This window comes from Triticum urartu, chromosome 5A (genome assembly GCF_056163025.1).
Source record: "Triticum urartu cultivar PI428250 chromosome 5A, HENAU_Tu73, whole genome shotgun sequence".
Taxonomy (NCBI): domain Eukaryota; kingdom Viridiplantae; phylum Streptophyta; class Magnoliopsida; order Poales; family Poaceae; genus Triticum; species Triticum urartu.
The window spans coordinates 481,781,546-481,797,935 of record NC_141877.1 but is presented as its reverse complement, the minus strand read 5'-3'; positions in this window follow the sequence as shown (position 1 = coordinate 481,797,935).

The window sequence follows — 16,390 nt, the reverse complement described above, 5'->3', positions numbered from 1 at the left end:
TTTGTCAGGATAAGTTGTACTAGTTGTCCCCTTTCAAATTGGCCGTTGTTGGCTCCCTTCCCGCTCAATATTTGGGGAGAGGACCAGGGCCTCTATAAATAGGACTAGCCACCACCGTAGCTAGGCATCGGATGAAGGGCTGAGCCTCACACATCGATCCATCCACACACCTACCAGGCACAAGAACACCTCTCCTCAGGAGGCTGTTCTTCCCCTTGTATTGTTCGTCATCAGCCCAAGAGGCAATCCACCACACCACACCGGAGTAGGGTATTACACCACAACGGTGGCCCGACCCAGTATAAATCATGTGTCTTTCGTGTTGCTAGTTTGTCAAGTTAGCCCTTGAGATATTAGCGAAGCTAGGACATACATCGGTAGGGGGAGATCTTCACGCGCACCCCAGTGTTCGAACCTTGAGGGTTTTGCCGGAACCCAAGATCCAAAAACCAGGAAGCGTGCGAGTTGTACGTTGCGTAGGCTCACTGGGAAGCGAGCCCTTTGACTTCCATGGCCGCCTGCCTTCCTCTCCATTAATGGTGCCTGAGGCGCTATTTAATACGGGCGGCCATACTGTTCGCCGCAGTCGACCGCTACCTCAGCGCCGCCAGTTACCGTCCTCCCGCTCCCCGTCCGTCGATCGCGCGATGACATGATGTTTGATTTACGAGTGAAGAACATTCTGTGTTGCCTTGACGACTTCAACAACGGCGTCCCTGAGGACGACAACGACGGTGCGGCACGCCGCCTCCGCAGCCGCCGGAAATAGTTTTTTTGGGGTTTAATATTGTATCTCGAATTCTCGATCATAATATAAATTTGAAGTGTGACTGAATGAAAGATATGTTTGAATGAACTTGTGTTTTTCTCTCTTAATGTACAGACTTATCAAATGATTTGATTTTGAAAAAAACAATGGTTTTTAAATATAAAACACTCATCACAAACGTTTTAGTTAGAACACCCGTATGCAAACCGACAGCTTCCCCAGGAAGCCGAGGGAAAATGTGCGGAGCAGGATTTGTGTAGCTCTTGATCATAAACGTTTTGGATAGAACACCCGTATGCAAAGTGAGAGCTATGGGTCTTCCCCCTTTAGTCAAGGGAAAATTCACACCGCAGGATTTGTGCATCCATTCAATGCAAACAGTTAATTTGGATAACCCGTGTGCAACCACGTACAAACAATTTGTTAAGATTTGCATTTGTCATATTGGGTATGTTGCCATTTGTCAAACTGGAAAGATTGATATTTGTTGATCTAGTAACAATGACATTTGTCAACCTTGTAACACTACGATTTGTGAAAATATGCAGCTAAAAATCACTAGCACTATCTAATTTTTGCAACTAAAATTCAGCAATTAAGCATTGATTTCATTCATAGATTAAGCGGTCGTTCTTAATTTATACAAACAATTCAACTCGACAGCTGAACTGACCAAACTTTTCCCCAATTGTTGCCAACCACGTAAGGAAATAGCTAGTTCAACTATATATACTAGCTAATTTTAAGTATGTTGTACATGTTCCACCACATCTATAGTGGGATGAACTGAACAAAATAGCCCCTAAATACTAGTACTACGGAGGGGCTTTCTACTACTTATGGCAGTCTCTCCTCTGTCGAGCACACTTAGTAAGAGGCAGAGCAGGAGGAGCCTACCGACGAGCTGGACAACTACAATACGGTGCATGCCGCTGCTGCACCTTCAGCGATACTCACCTCGAACGCCCTCTGCCGCTCAAGACGACCCCTCTTGAAGCGGTGGTTCTCCTCGTAGATCTCCTGATTCCTCGCCCCTGAGGCGGCGTGTGCCACAGCCACGGCGGCGGTAAGGCTCTTTGCGTGCTCGACAAGGTGCTCCTCCTCCTCCCGCGGGAACTCGGTGTAGCGCGCAAGGTCGATGACGCACGTGCGGGCCTCCACCTCCGCCTCCCGCCTTTGGGTGGCGGTAGCGGAGCGGGTGATGACCCTGGCGGTCAACGGTGGGCTAGCAGCCACGGCGGCTGAGGATGGGGTAGCGGCCATGACCACCACCTCCCTCCTTTGGGCCGCCGTGGCAGAGCGGGTGATGGCCCGCAGTGGGGTGGCGGCCATGACGGCCACCTCCCGCCTTCGGACCGCGGCGGTGGAGCGGGCGAAGGCCCTGGATTTCGACGGTGGTGTGGCGGCAACGGCGGCCGGCAACAGCTACTGACGAGCTGTGACAACGGAGCGTGTGGTGGGTGTTCCACGCCCACCCAAAAGGGACGCCACACGCAGTACACTATGCCGGGGACTGCGCCGCTGCCGCGTTGTAGCCTCCCATCTGGAGCTATCCTCTGATGACGGCGGAGTGGCTGAGCGACGACGACGGACCGGTGCCATTGGCGACTGTGGGAGAAGCAGACGAGATAAGCTATAGGGAGGGAGTGGAAAATGTGAAGCAGGACTCGCCGGCCGTGAGGGTTTATATAGCAGGCCGGTAAGCATTGGGATTTTGGGAGATTTCACCGAGTCGGACGAGAAGCTTGCGCGGGAACCTGCGGGATTGCGCGGGAATGTGGTCAACGACGATTCATTGGCACCACTTCGAGCCACCGCTTGGTCAAAAGAACGCCCCCATGCGCTACGCAAGCTTGCGATGTAAGCCATCTGTGGCAGTGGGGTGACAAGGCGTGCGAGAGGAGGACGAAAGGCCACGTACACATACGGTTAATAAAAAAATGTTTGTGGTTTAATTACCTACTATACCCCGTCCTGTTTATAAGTAGGATTTAACTAATAAACTAGGAATGCATGTCGCAAAGATTATATAGTTGGATTCATATTTGAACATAGTTTCTAATTATATAATTTTTATAACAAGAAGGTCGCGCCGTCCTCCACCACCTTGGTGCTCTCGGGCAGTATGGTGTTGTCAATGCGGTCAATGAATGACAGCCATCAGAAGGGGGTTGTAACTGGAGAGGCTGACAGCTGGGTCCATGGCCGCACACAAAGAAATGCCTCCTTATTACGCGCAAAATAATAATTCCTCCACCTAGCTTTATCTTCGCACGGAAGGAATTGTCTTCTCACCCCTGGCAGCTGGGACCCACCAAGTTGAATTGACGGTAGCGTTATCTATTTGGCCGTGAATGTGTACGTACATAGCGGTCGATCGGTCTCTCTGCAGCGACGTACCGTGGCCGAGTAAGGAGAGGCACATGTTGAAGTAGAGGCGCCGATGTAGCATGTCACACAGTCCCATCTATATCGTGTATACGTATGTACAACCATGCTGCAAGATATTAAATATGGCTACATACGTACATACGGGCGAGGTCTCTAACGCATACAGCGACGTTGTCCTTGAAGGAAATATGCCCTAGAGGCAATAATAAAGTTGTTATTTATATTTCCTTATATCATGATAAATGTTTATTATTCATGCTAGAATTGTATTAACCGGAAACTTAGTACATGTGTGAATACATAGACAAACAAAGTGTCACTAGTATGCCTCTACTTGACTAGCTCGTTGAATCAAAGATGGTTAAGTTTCCTAGCCATAGACATGAGTTGTCATTTGATTAATGGGATCACATCATTATAAAATTATGTGATTGACTTGACCCATTCCATTAGCTTAGCATTTGATCGTTTAGTATTTTTGCTATTGCTTTCTTCATGACTTATATATGTTCCTATGACTATGAGATTATGCAATTCCCGAATACCAGAGGAACACTTTGTGTGCTACCAAATGTCACAATGTAACTGGGTGATTATAAAGGTGCTCTACAGGTGTCTCCGATGGTACTTGTTGAGTTGGCATAGATCGAGATTAGGATTTGTCACTCCAATTGTCAGAGAGGTATCTTTGTGCCATCTCGGTAATACACATCACTCTAAGCCTTCCAAGCAATGCAACTAATGAGTTAGTTGCGGGATGATGTATTACGGAACGAGTAAAGAGACTTGTCGGTAATGAGATTGAACTAAGTATTGAGATACCGACGATCGAATCTCGGGAAAGTAACATACAGATGACAAAGGGAACAACGTATGTTGTTATGCGGTTTGACCGATAAAGATCTTCATAGAATATGTAGGAACCAATATGAGCATCCATGTTCCGCTATTGGTTATTGACCGGAGATGAGTCTCGGTCATGTCTACATAGTTCTCGAACCCGTAGGGTCCGCATGCTTAACATTCGGTGACGATCGGTATAATGAGTTTATGTGGTTTGATGTACCAAAGGTAGTTCGGAGTCCCGGATGTGATCACGGACATGATGAGGAGTCTCGAAATGCTCGATACATAAAGATTAATATATTGGACGGCTACATTCGGACACTAGAAGGGTTTTGGGTGATCTCGAAGAAAATCGGAGTGCCGGAGGGGTTACCGGAACCCCCCAGGGACTAATGAGCCCTAGTGAAGAGAGAGAGGGGGGCGGCCAGGGCAGGTTGCGCGCCCCCTCCCCTTGAGTCCGAATAGCACAAGGAAAGGGGGCGACGCCCCCCTTGCCTTTCCCCTCTCCCACTCCTTCCTTCCCCCTCCTAGTGGGACTAGGAAAGGGGAGTCCTACTCCCACTAGGAGGACTCCTCCTCTTGGCGCGCCCTCCTAGGGCCGGCCAGCCTCCCCCTTGCTCATTTATATACGGGGGCAGGGGAACCCCAGGACACACAAGTTGATCATTGATCTTTTAGCCGTGTGAGGTGCCCCCCTCCACCATAATCCACCTTGGTCATATCATAGTGGTGCTTAGGCGAAGCCCTGCGTTGGTAGCTTCATCAACACCGTCATCACGCCGTCGTGCTGACGGAACTCTCCCTCGAAGCTCTACTGGATCGTGAGTTCGTGGGATGTCATCGAGCTGAACGTGTGCAGATCGCGGAGGTGACGTACGTCCGGTACTAGGATCGGTCGATCGTGAAGACGTACGACTACATCAACCGCGTTGTCATAACGCTTCCGCTTATGGTCTACGAGGGTACATGGACGACACTCTCCCCTCTCGTTGCTATGCATCACCATGATATTGCGTTTGCGTAGGAATTTTTTAAAATTACTGCGCTCCCCAACAGACATGTTCATCGGGAGCCAACTGGCTTGGACAGAACAACTGGAACGGGGTCTGGGGTACCGCAAAAGGAGGAAAACGGCCTTCTGTTTGACCGCATACGGTCGAAACGGGGTCATGTTCATCGGGAAGGGTCTGGCGTACCGCAGAATGGAAGAAACGGACTTGTGTTCGAGCTCCTACGGTCGAAGCGGGTTGTTGTTGATCGGGAGGGGTGTGGCGTACCGCAAAACGGAAGAAACGAACTTGTGTTGTAGCGCCAACGGTCGAAACGGGGTTGTGTTCATCGGGAGGGGAGTGGCTACCACCAAACGGGACTCCACGGGGCTACTGTTCATCCACCGTCGACTTCCTCCAGCCTTCACCTCCTACTGTTCATCCACCGTCGACTTCCTTCTGCCTCCACCAGCTACTGTTCATCCATGGGGTCCTGTTCATCCAGCCTCCACCGGCTACTGTTCAACCAGCCTTCCACAGGGTCCTGTTCATCCAGCCTCCACCGGCTCCTGTTCAACCAGCCCTCCATGGGGTCCCTCCACCGGCTACTGTTCATCCACCCCCACCTCCGCAATCGGGGTCCTGTTCATCCAGCAGCAACAGCCTCTACTACCATGGGATCTTGGTCATCCAACCCCCACCAGGAACTATTCATCCAACCCCCACCGGGGACTGTTCATCAAGAGGCAGCTAGGATCGGCTTCAGTTAGCAGCAGTAGCGAAGGAGTCACTCGGGTTCAGTTAACAGCCAAGGGATGGATCGGGATTCAATAACGTAGCTAGTGCAATCACTCGGGTTCAGTTAGAGCCCAACGCCTCACTCGGATTCAGTTAGAGCCCAACACCTCGCACACACGCGCGTACGTGTACGAGAGAAACATGCAAACCTGTTGGGGAACGTAGTATTTCAAACAATTTCCTACGATCACGCAAGATCTATCTAGGAGATGCATAACAACGAGAGGGGAGAGTGTGTCTACATACCCTCGTAGACCGAAAGCGGAAGCGTTGAGTAACGGGGTAGATGTAGTCAAACGTCTTCGCGATCCAACCGATCAAGTACCGAACGCACGACACCTCCGCAATCTGCACACATTCAGCTCGGTGATGTCCCTCAAACTCTACATCCAGCTGAGGCCGAGGGAGAGTTTCGTCAGCACGATGGCGTGTTGACCGTGATGAGGAAGTTATCGACACAGGGCTTCACCTAAGCACTACGACAATATGACCGAGGTGGAAATCTGTGGAGGGGGCACCGCACACGGCTAAGAAATGAACCTATGTGTCTATGGGGTTCCCCCCTCCCCCACATATAAAGGAGTGGAGGAGGGGGCGACCGGCCTCATGGGGTGCGCCCCAAGGGGGAATCCTACTCCTACGAGGAGTAGGTTCCCCCCTTTCCTAGTCCAACTAGGAGGGGAAGGAAAGGGAAGAGGGAGAGAAGTAAAGGGGGGCTGGCCCCCTTCCCAATTAGGATTGGGCTTGGGGGGGCGCTCCCCTCCACTTGGCCGCCTCCTCATCTCTTCCACTAAAGCCCATTAACCCCCCCCCCTGAGGGGGGGGGGTGGGTGGGGTTTCGGTAACCCCCCAGTACTCCGGAAAATGGCCGAACCTATCTGAAACCTTTCTGATGTCCAAACATAACCTTCCAATATATCAATCTTCACATCTCGACCATTTTGAGACTCCTCTTCATGTCTGTGATCACATCCGAGACTCCGAACAACCTTTGGTACATCAAATCACATAACTCACAATACATATCGTCATTGAACGTTTAAGCGTGAGGACCCTATGGGTTCGAGAACTATGTAGACATGACCGAGACTCATCTCCGGTCAATAACCAATAGTGGAACCTGGATGCTCATACTGGTATGTTACTTGCCCAAGATTCGATCATCGATATCATCATACCTAGTTCAATCTCATTACTGGCAAGTCTCTTTAGTCGTTCCGTAATGCATCATCCTGCAACTAACTCATTAGTCACATTGCTTGCAAGGCTCATAGTGATGGGCATTACCGAGAGGGCCTAGAGATACCTCTCCGACAATCGGAGTGACAAATCCTAATCTCGATCTATGCCAACTCAACAAACACCATCGGATACACCTGTAGAGCATCTTTATAATCACCCAGTTATGCTGTGACGTTTGATAGCACACTAAGTGTTCCTCCGGTATTCGGGAGTTACATAATCTCATAGTCATAGGAACATGTATAAGTTATGGACAAAGCAATAGCAATAAACTAAACGATCATAGTGCTAAGCTAACGGATGGGTCTAGTCCATCACATCATTCTCTAATGAGGTGACCAGTTTATCAAATGACTACACATGTCTATGTCTAGGAAACTTAACCATCTTTGATTAACGAGCTAGTCTAGTACAGACATACTATAGGGACACTGTTTGTCTATGTATTCACACATGTACTAAGTTTCTGATTAATACAATTCTAGCATGAATAATAAACATTTATCATGATATAAGGAAATATAAATAAAAACTTTATTATTGCCTCTAGGGCATATTTCCTTCAGTCTCCCACTTGTACTAGAGTCAGTAAGCTAGATTACCTAGTAATGATTCTAACACCCATGGAGTCTTGGTGCTGATCATGTTTTGCTTGTGAGAGAGGCTTAATTAACGGGTCTGCAACATTCGGATCCATACGTATCTTGCAAATCTCTATGTCTCCATCCTTGACTTGATCGCGGATGGAATTGAAGCGTCTCTTGATGTGCTTGGTTCTCTTGTGAAATCTAGATTCCTTTCCAAGGCAAATGCACCAGTATTGTCACAAAATATTTTCGTTAGACCCGATCCACTAGGTATTACACCTAGATCGGTTATGAACTCCTTCATTCAGAATCCTTCATTTGCTGCTTCCGAAGCAGCTATGTATTCTGCTTCACACGTAGATCCTGCCACGACGCTCTGTTTAGAACTGCCCCAACTGATAGCTCCACCATTCAATAAAAATATGTATCCGGTGTGTGACTTAGAGTCATCTAGATCAGTGTCAAAGCTTGCATCGACGTAACCGTTTACGATGAGCTCTTTGTCACCTCCATAAACGAGAAACATATCCTTAGTCCTTTTCAGGCATTTCAGGATGTTCTTGACCGTTGCCAGTGATCCACTCCTGGATTACTTTGGTACCTCCCTGCTAAACTAATATCAAGACACACATTAGGTCTGGTACACAGCATTGCATACATGATAGAACCTATGGACGAAGCATAGGGAATGACTTTCATTTTCTCTCTATCTTCTGCGGTGGTCGGGCATTAAGTCTGACTCAACTTCACACCTTGTAACACAGGCAAGAACCCTTTCTTTGCTTGATCCATTTTGAACTTCTTCAAAACTTTATCAAGGTATGTGCTTTGTGAAAGTCCAATTAAGTGTCTTGATCTATCTCTATAGATCTTGATGCCCAATATATAAGCAGCTTCACTGAGGTCTTTCATTGAAAAATTCTTATTCAAGTATCCTTTTATGATATTCAGAAATTCAGTATTATTTCCAATCAACAATATGTCATCCGCATATAATATCAGAAATGCTACAGAGCTCCCACTCACTTTCTTGTAAATAAAGGCTTCTCCAAAAGTCTGTATAAAACCATATGCTTTGATCCAGTGTTCAAGATATCTTCCGATATTTCGATAAATCGGCAGATTTATCGCTTATCATGGTCTTACCAATAAGATAAATCGGCCGATAAATCAACCGATATGGCGATAAATCGGCCGATATGCCGATAAACTGACTGATTTACCCCTTACCGTAGGACGACCGATAAGTTCCCGATAAGCGATATCCCCAACAATGCTTTGATCACACTATCAAAGCATATATTCCAACTCCGAGATGCTTGCACCAGTTCGCACCTTTGTTCGCACTTTGTTCTCACCTTTTGGATCACTGGAGCTTACACACTTTGTTCGCACCTTTTGGATCGACTAAACCTTCTGGTTGCATCATATACAACTCTTCTTTAAGATGTCCATTAAGGAATGCAGTTTTGACATTCATTTGCCAAATTTCATAATCATAAAATGCGGCAATTGCTAACATGATTCGGACGGACTTAAGCATCGCTACGGGTGAGAAGGTGTCATCGTAGTCAACTCCTTGAACTTGTCGAAAACCTTTCGCAACAAGTCGAGCTTTGTAGACAGTAACATTACTGCTAGTGTCAGTCTTCTTCTTGAAGATCCATTTATTCTCCATGGCTTGCCGATCATCGGGCAAGTCAACCAAAGTCCACACTTTGTTATCATACATGGATCTCATCTCAGATGTCATGGCCTCAAGCCATTTTGTAGAATCTGGGCTCATCATCGCTTCCTCATAGTTCGTAGGTTCGTCGTGGTCAAGTAACATGACTTCCAGAACAGGATTACCGTACCACTCTGGTGCGGATCTTACTCTGGTTGACCTACTGGTTCGGTAGTAACTTGATCAGAAGTTTCATGATCATCATCATTAGCTTCCTCACTAATTGGTGTAGGAATCATAGGAACTAATTTCTGTGATGAACTACTTTCCAATAAAGGAGTAGGTATAGTTACCTCGTCAAGTTCTACTTTCCTCGCACTCACTTGTTTCGAGAGAAACTCCTTCTCTAGAAAGGATCCATTCTTAGCAACGAATATATTACCTTCGGATCTGTGATAGAAGGTGTACCCAATAGTCTCCTTTGGGAATCCTATGAAGACACATTTCTATGATTTGGGTTCGAGCTTATCAGGTTGAAGCTTTTTCACATAAGCTTCATAGCCCCAAACTTTAAGAAACGACAACCTAGGTTTCTTGTCAAACCACAGTTCATATGGTGTCATCTCAACGGATTTAGATGGTGCCCTATTTAACGTGAATGCAGACGTCTCTAAAGCATAACCCCAAAATGATAGTGGTAAATCAGTAAGAGACATCATAAATCGCACCATATCTAATAAAGTACGATTGTGACGTTCGGACACACCATTACGATGTGGTGTTCCGGGTGGCGTGAGTTGCGAAACTAGTCCACATTGTTTCAAATGAAGACCAAACTCGTAACTCAAATATTCTCCTCCACGATTAGATCATAGAAACTTTATTTTCTTGTTACGGTGATTTTCCACTTCACTCTAAAATTCTTTGAACTTTGCAAATGTTTCAGACTTATGTTTCATCAAGTAGACATACCCATATCTGCTGAAATCATTTGTGAAGGTCAGAAAATAACGATACCCACCACGAGCATCAACACTCATCGGACCGCATACATCAGTATGCATTATTTCCTGTAAGTCTGTTGTTCGTTCCATTGTTCCGGATAACGGAGTCTTAGTAATCTTTCCCATGTGGCATGGTTCGCAAGCATCAAGTGGTTCATAATCAAGTGATTCCAAAAGCCCATCAGCTTGGAGTTTCTTCATGCGCTTTACACCAATATGAACTAAACGGGAGTGCCACAAATAAGTTGCACTATCATTATCAAACTTATATCTTTTGGCATCAATACTATGAATATGTGTATCACTACTATCAAGATTTAGGAAAAATAGACCACTCATCAAGGGTGCATGACCATAAAAGATATTACTCATATAAATCGAATAACCATTATTCTCTGATTTAAATGAATAACCGTCTCGCATCAAACAAGATCCAGATATAATTTTCATGCTTAACGTTGTCACCAAGTAACAATTATTCAGGTCTAAAACTAATCCCGAAGGTAGATGTAGAGGTAGCGTGCGGACGGTGATCACATCGACTTTGGAACCATTTCCCACGCGCATCGTCACCTCGTCCTTAGCCAATCTTCGCTTAATCCATAGCCCCTCTTTCGAGTTGCAAATATTAGCAACAAAACCAGTATCTAATACCTAGGCACTACTACGAGCATTAGTGAGGTACACATCAATAACATGTATATCAAATATACCTTTCACTTTGCCATCCTTCTTATCCGCCAAATACTTGGGGCAGTTCCGCTTCCAGTGACCAGTCCCTTTGTAGTAGAAGCACTCAGTCTCAGGCTTAGGTTCAGACTTGGGCTTCTTCACTTGAGAAGCAACCTGCTTGCCGTTCTTTTTAAAGTTCGCCTTCTTCCCTTTGCCCTTCTTCTTGAAACTAGTGGTCTTGTTGATCATCAACACTTGATGCTCCTTCTTGATTTCTACCTCCGCAGCTTTTAGCATCGCGAAGAGCTCGGGAATTGTCTTATCCATCCCTTGCATATTATAGTTCATCATGAAGCTTTTGTAGCTTGGTGGCAGTGATTGAAGAACTCTGTCAATGACACTATCATCAGGAAGATTAACTCCCAGTTGAGTCAAGTGGTTGTGGTACCCAGACATTCTGAGTATATGCTCACTTACAGAACTATTCTCCTCCATCTTGCAGTTGTAGAACTTATTGGAGATTTCATATCTCTCAATCCGGGCATTTGCTTGAAATATTAACTTCAACTCCTGGAATATCTCATATGCTCCATGACGTTCAAAACGTCGTTGAAGTCCCGGTTCCAAGCCGTAAAGTATGGCACACTGAACTATCGAGTAGTCATCAGCTTTGCTCTGCCAGGTGTTCATAACATCTGGAGTTGCTCGTGTAGTAGGTTTTGCACCTAGCGGTGCTTCCATGACGTAATTCTTCTATTCAGCAATGAGGATGATCCTCAAGTTACAGACCCAGTCCGTGCAGTTGCTACCATCATCTTTTTCAACTTAGCTTTCTCTAGGAATGCATTAAAATTCAACGGAATAACATCACGGGCCATTTATCTACAATAACATAGACATACAAAATACTATCAGGTACTAAGTTCATGATAAATTAAAGTTCAATTAATCATATTACTTAAGACCTCCCACTTAGATAGACATCCCTCTAATCATCTAAGTGATCACGTGATCCATATCAACTAAACCATGTCCGATCATCACATGAGATGGAGTAGTTTTCAATGGTGAACATCACTATGTTGATCATATCTACTATATGATTCACGCTCGACCTTTCAGTCTTAGTGTTCCGAGGCCATGTCTGCATATGCTAGGCTCGCAAGTTTAACCCGAGTATTCTGCGTGTGCAAAACTGGCTTGCACCCGTTGTATGTGAACATAGAGCTTATCACACCCGATCATCATGTGGTGTCTCGGCACGACGAACTGTATCAACGGGGCATACTCAGGGACAACACTTGTACCTTGAAATTTAGTGAGAGATCATCTTATAATGCTACCGCCGTACTAAGCAAAATAAGATGCATAAAGGATAAACATCACATGCAATCAAATAAGTGATCTGATATGGCCATCATCAACTTGTGCCTTTGATCTCCATCTCCAGAGCACCGTCATGATCACCATCGTCACCGGCTTGACACCTTGATCTCCATCGAAGCATCGTTGTCGTCACACCAACTATTGCTTCTACGACTATCGCTACCGCTTAGTGATAAAGTAAAGCAATTACATGGCGATTGCATTTCATACAATAAAGCGACAACCATAAGGATCCTGCCAGTTGTCGATAACTTCTACAAAACATGATCATCTCATACAACAATTTATATATCATCACGTCTTGACCATATCACATGTAACACCCATGATGCGGCTATATCTCCCACCTGTCAGAGCACGACTTAGAGGCATAACCACATTGTAGGCATGTCGCAAGAGGGGTAATCTTTACACATCCCATGTACGGAATAAGAAAGGGATAAAGAGTTGGCTTACAATTGCCACTTCACACAATATATGAATATAGCATTACATCATACAGAATACAATCAAGGTCCGACTACAGAACCAAATAACGAAAGACAACCCCTAATGCATCAGATCCCCGATCGCCCCAACTGGGCTCCACTACTGATCAACTGGAAACGAAACAACACAACGAACACGGTCTTCATCAAGCTCCCACTTGAGCTGGGTTGCATCACCTGCACTGGTATCAATGGCACCTGCAACTGGTTTTGGAAGTAATCTGTGAGTCACGGGGACTCAGCAATCTCACACCCTCGCGATCAAGACTATTTAAGCTTATGGGTAGGAAAAGGGGGTAGTGAGGTGGAGCTGCAGCAAGCACTAGAATATATGGTGGCTAACTTATGCAAATGAGAGCGAGAAGAGAAGCAAAGCACGGTCGTGAACTAGAAGTGATCAAGAAGTGATCCTAAAACTACTTACGTTCAAGCATGAACCGTGTTCACTTCCCGGACCCCGCCGAGAAGAGACCATCACGGCTACACACGCGGTTGATTCATTTTAAATTAAGTTAAGTGTCAGGTTTTCTACAACCGGATATTAACAAGTTCCCATCTGCCCATAACCGCGGGCACGGCTTTCGAGAGTTCAAAACCCTGCAGGGGTGTCCCAACTTAGCCCATCACAAGCTCTCATGGTTAACGAAGGATATTCCTTCTCCCAGGACGACCCGATCAGACTCGGAATCCCGGTTACAAGACATTTCGACAAAGGTAAAACAAGAATAGCAAAGCTGCCCGATGTGCCGACAAATCCCGATAGGAGTCGCACGTATATCGTTCTCAGGGCACACCGGATGAGCGTTCCGTACAGCTAAAACCAAACCTCGAGTTTCCCCGAGGGGGCGCTGCAAAGGACTCTAGTTTGGACCAACACTCAGAGGATCACTGGCCGGGGTTTAAAATAAAGATGACCCTTGAGTCTACAGAACCCAAGGGAAAAAGGCTTAGGTGGCAAATGGTAAAACCAAGGTTGGGCCTTGCTGGAGGAGTTTTATTCAAGGTGAATTGTCAAGGGGTTCCCATTATAACCCAACCATGTAAGGAACGTAAAATCAAGGAACATAACACCGGTATGACGGAAACTAGGGCGGTAAGAGTGGAACAAAACACCAGGCATAAGGCCGAGCCTTCCACCCTTTACCAAGTATATAGGTGCATTAAAGTAAACAAGATATATTGTGATACCCCAACATATCCATGTTCCAACATGGAACAAACTTCATCTTCACCTGCAACTAGCAACGCTATAAGAGGGGCTAAGCAATGCGGTAACATAGCCAAACAACGGTTTGCTAGGACAAGGTGGGTTAGAGGCTGAACATGGCAATATGGGAGGCATGATATAGCAGGTGGTAGGTATCGCAGCATAGCGAAAGAGCGAGCAACTAGCAATCAAAGATAGAAGTGATTTCAAGGGTATGGTCATCTTGCCTGAAATCCCGCAAGGAAGAAGAACGAGTCCATGAAGAAGACAAATGGACGGAGTCGAACGAATCCTCACAAACGCGACGTTATCGGAGCTAACCCGAAGAAGCAACACCGGAAAGAAGCAAACAACAAGGTAAACAACCATCACATAATCATGGCATGATGCACAATCAAGTATGATGCATGTCCGATTTAATGCGGCATGGCATGGCAAAGTGCAATAAACCAAACTGCAAATTAAGTGGAGCTTAATATGCAACGGGTTGCATATTGACGGAACACCACATGACTTATTTAGTTCTCTCTCATTTAGGAACTCAACAATATTAAATGTTGTTAAACATGGCAAGAGGAGAAGCATAAAGAAATTATCTATTTAGGCAAGTTTAAATGAGGCCGGAATGCCAAACAACAACTTCGGTAAAACCCCACATGCATTTAGAAATTTAAGGCAAACAACAATTTTAAACATTTAAATGTTATTATCATGATGCGAATGACATGTGCAAGTGTTATGCAAAATTTTATTTAAAAGTTGATGAGAGCATTTTATGAAGCATTTGTCACCGTGGTGGAAAGAAAAGGGGTGCCACGACAATGATAATGAAAACAGTGCCACGACAACGTTCCGGTTCCGGTAACTCGATTGAGATACCAATGCAAAGGAGAAGTGTGCGGATGCGTGCAAAAGATAGTGGGGCGCTCCCAGATACCGGGTGTCCCATGAGTCGATGGCAAGGAAGCGAGAGACACTACGAACACGGTGCAGACTAAGGGTACATGTCATAAAACACAAGCAATCATTCTCGGACGGTCATCTCGGCGGTTATACCTTTGTAGCGTGCATTATCGGAGCGGTTCGAGTTCGATGCGGTGTAGGGGAAGTAGACATTCTCGGGATGTTCGTAGTGGAAGTAGTCGTTCTCGCATGCTCTAGGGTCGACGGAAGAGGTTGTCACGATCTCGGCGATGGTAGTGGTACATGTTTATCGTTGCACGAGTTTCCGTAGATATTCGAGGTCACGGCGAGGAACTTGATGCATCATTGAAATTGGCGTCCGAGGAATCCCGCGTAGTCATACACGAGTCATAGTCGAACTTGACAGTTCCATTACACGGTTCTTCAGAGACGGTAGTTGTTCTCGTTTCGTCGTGGAAGTAGTTGTACATGATTGCGGCGGTAACCGAGCTTGGCGATCCGGTGGGGTACTCTTAAGTCGTCGTGGGAACTTGATGAATCTGTGGTCTTTGGGGCTACGGTACTTGGCGGGTCATCATGTAGATGTACTTTCGAGAGGAACTTGGCGCGTCCAACAATCTTCGGGGTTTGTCGTTGGACTTGGCGGTGCTAGTCTCCTCGGTTCAATAGTGATATGCAAAGGCCAAAACAAACCAATTACATCTGAAAGCCACAGGGTTTTGGTCGTCTTGCTCCGGGTGTTGCAACTGTGGTGGAGGTCATCCATCGAGGGGCACTAGTTGCCGAAGAAGGGCCACGCCACGGGGCTCAGCGAGGGAGGCGGCGCGCAGGAAGAGCAGCTGCAGCAGCACAACATCGCTGCAGACACAGGAGGAGGAAGGCCATGGCAGAGGAGGGGCTTGTGCACGGGAGGGAGCAGCAAGGCGGCGCTGGAGGGAGGAGGCACCGGACTTGGGCTCCGGCGGGAGGGAGGAGGAGGCACAAGAGCACGACGGGCGAGCGGGAGGTTAGCGGTGTCTCGGGCGCGGCGCGCAAAGGATGCAGCGGCGCGTAGGATGCTCACGTGAAGGGAGAGTGACGGGGAGGCAACGAGGAAACTCTGCGGCGGCCGGAGGAGAAGGACGAGGGAATCGGGCGTGGCGTGTAGAGGATGCAGCGTGAGGGAGAGAGTGAAGGGAGAGAGGGGATCGAGCAGGGGACGCGAGCTCCTGGCACTGGCTGCGTGCGCGAGCGGCGCTGGAGGCGGACGAAGGGAAGGAGAGGACTGAGGGGGAACGGGCTAGGGTTACGGGAGAAGTGGCCTTGGAGGCCGGCCTGGGTGTGGGTGGTCCAGGTGGGCCGGCGCGAAAGTTGGGCTAGGTAGGCCCAGTTGGGCTCTCTGCTTTCTCTCTCTCTTTCCCATACTTTTTCCCTTTAAAACA